We start from the raw sequence: 6,000 nt of genomic DNA, 5'->3' as shown, positions 1-6,000 counted from the left end.
AGAATATTTTAAAACACATACCTTGGACAAGGGCAAAATATCCCAGCTAAAATGCTAGTCAAGTGCCTCTTTCCTTGAAAGCCAAAACCACGTTTCTATCGCAATATTTTTCCTGTTCTAGAGAGTTTCCTTTGGTTTTTACCGTTTATTGTAGCTAGTCTTGGACCCTGCAGCCTGTGCAATGCCACAGTAAACAAATTGTTCTGATGTGCTTATTATTATTGCTCAAGTTCTGCTTGGATAGAGAATTAAAGCTCATTATTACAGTGTGTGTTGAGAATTGCTCAATCTATGTGAACATGGGGGTTTGGGGCATCCTCGGGTAAAAAAAAAAAAAAAAAACAACCAACCATCACAACTTCGTATCGTGGTGTAAATCAAATATGGATAATGCTTATAAATTTGTAACACGTTGCCGTGCTCCTGCCCCTGCCCGGCGCGGCGCCGCCCGCACCGAGCCCGGCTCCCCTCCGCGCCCGCGGGGCTCCGCTCCGCGCTGCGCCGCGGAGCCGCCTCCCTCCTCCGCGGCCCAGGTGAAGGCTCCGGACCCGATGGGGACAGATGAAAAAAAAATAATGGGGACACACAGGGAGGGGGGGGCTTTTTCCCCCCTATTTCCCCGGCACCGCTCGCTGCCTGGACCACCCGGTCCCCGGCGGGGCGCGGGCGCTCCGGGCGCTGCCCGCACGGCTCCGCGGCGGGGGGCGGCCCGCTCCGCTCCCGGACACCCCCGCCTGCGCCCTCCGAGGGGCGAGACGGGGCCTGTCCCGGGGCACCCCCGCCGCGGAGCGTCCCGAGCCGGCGGCCGGCCGGGAGAGGCGGCCCGGCCCGGCCCCACCGCCCCGGGTCCCGCCTGCCTCTCGGCGCAGCGCTTTGCAGCTTCCCCCCACCCCATCCTTTATTATTATTATTATTTTATTTATTTTTTTTAAGCCTCTGCGGCGATCTCACAGCCAAACACGGACTCTGCTCCCGGCGCTCCCCCACCTTCCTGCCTCGCTTCCCTCACTCTCTCTTTTTTTTTTTTTTTTTTTTTTTTGAGGAGATAAAAAGGCAAACAGAGAGCGCTCTGGCGCTGGCGAGGGGACTGTTTGCCTGCCTCCGCCGAGGCCTGGCCAAGCAGACTTGGCTTCACGCCTGAGCAGTTTCTGGAGAGCGGCGCGCTGGAGAGCAGGGGAGGCAGCACCTGGCCCTGCTGTAGGAGCCATCTCCTTTTATTGACAGCCAGATAAGCAGGCGGGAGCCGTGGTGTTTCCAACGCTTCCCTGGAGGACCCTGCCGGGTTGCAGGGAGCCGCAAGCCCCTTAATGGCAACGGCTCCAAACGCGCCGCGAAACCCCTTCCTGGCAGCGCCGCCGGGCCCCCGCCGCCGGGGCCGCCCCCCCGGGGCCTCGCTACCTGCCAACGCGCCGGACTTACGCGGCCGCGTAAGGAGAAGGGGTCACCCGGGATCCGAGACGGGACCCCCCGCCCCGGCGGCGGCCGCCGGCCCCCGGCCCCGCAGAAGCAGAGCAGCGGCCGGGAGAGCAGCCCCGCCGCACCCCCGCACCCCGCAAAGCCCTCTCCTCCCGCCCGCCGCCAAAGCCTCCACCTAATGTATCTGGCAGCCCCCGCCTCATCCCAGGCAGGCGGCAGGTTCATGAAACATTTAAGTGCAGTTCAATAAAACTATCGGCCGGGGGGGGCTCTTTGCTGATGAATTATTTACCCTGACAAGTGTGTGCAAATAACGGCCTCTCTGCCTCCCTCTCTAATGGGAGAGGGTGTGGACGGGGAGAGCGGGGAGCCCGGGCAGCACCCGCCGGGCCCTGGTCACCCGCAGGGGCTGTCACGGCGCAGGCAGACTGCCGGGGCGGCCCACGCGTGTCCGGGGCTCTCCGCGGCCTGCCTCCGTCTCGCAGGGGCCAGCACCCCGCTCTCCCAGCAGAGCTGCGGGCGGGCTGGGGCGTTTCCGAAGAACCGCAGAGCTGGGCCGGGTTTCGGGGGTATCTTTTTACCCACGCACGAGCACGTTTCACGGGGGAAGAAGTCAAACCTCAGCCTAAACCTTGGCCTGGGAGGCGGGGGACGGGCCCGGCTGCGGGCAGTGCTGCGGCTGGGGCGAGCCGTCGGGCCGCAGCCCCCGTTTGCCGGCAGCCCCCGGGAGGAAGCGGCAGCCCCCGCCGCTGCCCGGGGGAGCCCCGACCCGCGGCCCAGCCCCGGAGCGGGGCCCCGGGCGGAGCCGAGCCGGGCCGTGCCCGCCGTCGGGGCGGGCGGTGTCCGGGCTCGCGCCGTCCGCGCTCGTGTCGCCTAAAATGTCTCATTAGCTAACTACTGTCCGCCGTGACGTCACCGGGGCGGCCCAGCCAATGGGGGAGGCGCTGGCGTGGATATTAAGGGAAAGTTAGTGCAAAGGCAGCACCCCTCTTTTGCTGTCATTGACATTTAAACTGTGTGGCAGGTTCTTGCGTGGAAATTGGCGACCGGAGCCGCCAGGTACCTCCTCCGGGCCGTGGGACCGCCGCGCCCGGGCCCTCCGCGCCCGCTGACAGGTAACGGCTCCGCAGGGCCCCCGCACCCCCGGCCCCTCGCCCCGACGCGGGGCCGCTCCCTGCCGCCGGCCCGACGGGGGGGGGCGAGGGGAGGGCAGCCGGACACCCCCACCCCGCGGGGGAAGGCGAGGGGAGCGGGCCGGAGCCCCGCACAACAGGTGGGGGGGGGGGGGGAGCGGCTCCGGCCGCTGCCCACCCGTCGGCGGGGGCGGAGGGGGCGCCCAACGGTGCGAGCCGCTTCCCCAGCTTCCCCCCCGGGCGGGCGGTGCGGCCCCCTCCCCTTCCCCCGCCCCGTGAGCCGGGCCCCCTCCCTCGCCGTTACCGCTCGCGGGTGGCGGGGGCAGCCGCAGGTTCCCGCGCCCGTCGGGGGGCCCCGCTCCGCGCCCCCCGGGCCCCGGTGCAGCCGGCTGCCGGCTCGGGCCCCAGCCCCCCGGGCCGGTTGGACGGGGCGGGAGGGGGGCACGGAGGGTCCAGGGCGGCGGGCCCGTACGCCCCCGCGGAGGGGCGCGGAAAGGCGGGCGGCGGGGCTGCGGGGAAGGGGGGCTAGACGAGGCGGGCTGTCGTCGGGGGCTGCGTCCCAGCCGCCCTTCTCCGGGTAACGCCGAGGGCTCGCCGGTCGCCGCGGAGGCTCCGTCGCCCTGCTCGGGCTGGGGAAGGTCCGGCAGCCGAGAGGCGACCACCTCTTACCCGCCAAACTCAGGCTTTCCTTCCCAGCCCTAGGTGCCTCTGCCAAATCAGGGCGTCAGTGGGAGAGAGAGACACCCTAGGAAGGTCCTTCTTCCCCCGAAATAACACGAAACAAAATAACAGCGTAAAACCTAAACCACCGCTTACCTGTCCTCGAGCATCTCCAAATATTCCTTATGGTGCGTTAGCGGGAACGCTCCCTGTGTATAATATACCGGTAAATGGACATTCTCCTTCAGTAATAAATCAAACACCATCTATCTCAGATCCTCCTCCCTAATTAGAGATGTTTATTGGAGATGGTGTTTATCCAGCTGTCATGCCGAGAAAAAGCTGTGACATAATTACCTCTGACCAGATAGTCTTTTATATGCATATCTCGCTGACATATAAAGCAATCGGTTTGCATTAAAAATGACAAGATCAAATGTTGATTTTAGCCGATATAATAATATTTCTGCTCATTAAATTAATCGAAATTCAACTTTCCGGCTCTCCAAATTACGAATCCTGCGATTTAAACTTCTTTTTTTTAGGAATTAAAAGAGCGGCTCCACCAAAAGGATGGGCAGAGGGAAACGTGCCCTGCAAACTTGCCGCGGTAAATCAAATATGCCAGCTAAAAGAAAAAGAGCCCTCGACCCCTCCGCCTAACAACCCAGTTGACGTGAATCCGAGGAGTTTCTCTCCCGCTTCCTCGTGGTTTGCCAAATTTAGGGGTTTGCTGCTAATTCGGGAGGCCAGGGGCGCCCGAGGCGGGGGCGAGGCGAGAGCCGGACCCCCCCCGCCGCCTTATTTTCAAGCCCCGCACCTCGGCGGGGCCGGCGCGGCGCGGTTCCCTGGGCTCCCCGGCGCTGGCAGCGCCTGCGGACCCATCTGCGTGGGGCTGCGGGCGAGCCCTGATAAGCCCCGAATTGCTCTGTAATTGAAAATATATTTTTGGGAAAGGCTGGTTTTACAAATATCAAGGGTGTAGGCTTTTGATCCTTTCTGCTGCCTGTGTTCTCCAGTTGCTAATAAAACTCGCATTGAGCTCCTTAGTGGCTTGATTAACAGGCAGATTAACTGTTACTGGGGTTTTGAACAGCTTGTCCCAATCAATAGCATTTAAAAAGCCCGTCAGGATGCGCTAAGCTTCCACCCCCCTTCTTTTCTGAAGGCTTTTCGAGCGGGTCCGGTTGCATGACACTTTTCACATATATACAATCAAAGGCTTTCGCGTACAGAAAGATGTATATTCGTCTTCCAGTTTCAGAACGACTTCGGCAGGGTCCAGAAAGCCTTTTTTTTCTTTTTTTTCTTTTTTTCTTTTTTTTTTTTTTTTATCCTGCCACACAAAGCTGTGCCTTATGCAAAAGGCCGACATAAAAGAGGTTAAATCGATTTCAAACTTTTTGCAGATTGTTTATAAACTAGAAAAGCTCCACTTAACTCAGTGTCCTGTGCATTATAGGTTTCAAACACTGTCTCTACATATACAAATAGGCATTAAGTGTCCTGAAGGCAAAAGCATTGTAGTCTAAGACGTCAGGATTTGTGTATCTCTTCAGTTTTAGACCGAACTGGACAAGAGGACTTTAAGCATTTTTCTGGGTATTAAAAAAGGTAGTTTGCAGCCCAGATATTAATACAACGAGACGATACCGGAGTCTCTAACTCAGCACTTTCTGCTTTCAACACCTAACAAAATACGAAAGGGAAGCAAACGCTGCTTCTTTATACAAATCACTACCCAGGCACGAGATCACGTAAAAAAGTGAAAATTATTTTAATTAGGAAAAACAAACAAACAAAGCCTCGCCGTATATAGTTACTTACCTTTTTTTTTTTTTTTAAACCTTTTTTTTATTATGCCCATTTTTTTCTTTTTGTTTGGAATAGTTAAAAAAAAAGGGGGGGGGGGGAGAAAAAAACAGATGGAGAAAAATGCGAGTTACAATAATCCTGTGCGGATTTTAAAGCAGAAATCTTCAAAAGGTGTCTAAGTCCGTGCCGAGGGCCAGGGCCGGGCCGGCGGGGCGCAGGGCCGCGGGGTCCCAGGGCGCACCTCGGGCGGGCGCGGGTGCCGCCGTCACCCGTGGAAAGGGGGGGCGGTCTGCGCTTGCGGGAGGGCAGGGCTTTTGGCAGAGGGTAACACCAAGCACCTCACAGCAGCGCTTCTCCTCTTGCCTAATTAAAAAGGCGAGCAGAGCATTTTTAAAAGTCAAAAAATCACTTTCCTAAAAAAAAAAAAAGGGAAAAATAGAAGGAAAGGCAGAAGAGGCCGGGCGGGCGGGGAGGGCGGCAGCCTTCTCGGAAGGGCGAGCGGCGGCTGGAAAGCTGCTAGGTGGAAAAAAGGCACACGAGAGGCAGGCATTTCCTCGGGAGGCATCCAGGCTCGGCAGCCCCGGCAAGTCCTCTTTCCCCCGGCTGGGCACCGCCGCCGGGGAGAGCTGGGGCTGGGGGCTCGGGGGCTCCGGGGAGGGCGCGGCGGGCGGGGCCGGGCGGGCCGCTCGCTCCTCCGGGGGGCGGGCAAGGGGTCAGCGGGCCGGGGGCGGCGGCGGTGGCCGGGCCGGGGACGGTCCCACGCAGCCCCTCCGCGCCCGCCGCCGCCGCCGCGGGCGGAGGTAAAATGGCGGCGCGGAGCCGGGCCGGACCCCGCGGGGGGGCTCCGCGCCGGGACGGACCCGGCCCGACGGGGACGCGACGGGGCGGGCGGCCCCGCACCGCTCCGCTCCGCGCCGCTGCGCGCACACGCACGCCCCCCCGCTCCGCGCGCCCCCACGCGCTGACACGGACACGC

This window comes from Nipponia nippon, unplaced genomic scaffold, assembly GCF_047370975.1.
Source record: "Nipponia nippon isolate SJK-2023a ecotype South Korea unplaced genomic scaffold, ASM4737097v1 scaffold_10, whole genome shotgun sequence".
Taxonomy (NCBI): domain Eukaryota; kingdom Metazoa; phylum Chordata; class Aves; order Pelecaniformes; family Threskiornithidae; genus Nipponia; species Nipponia nippon.
This window is presented reverse-complemented; position numbering follows the sequence as displayed.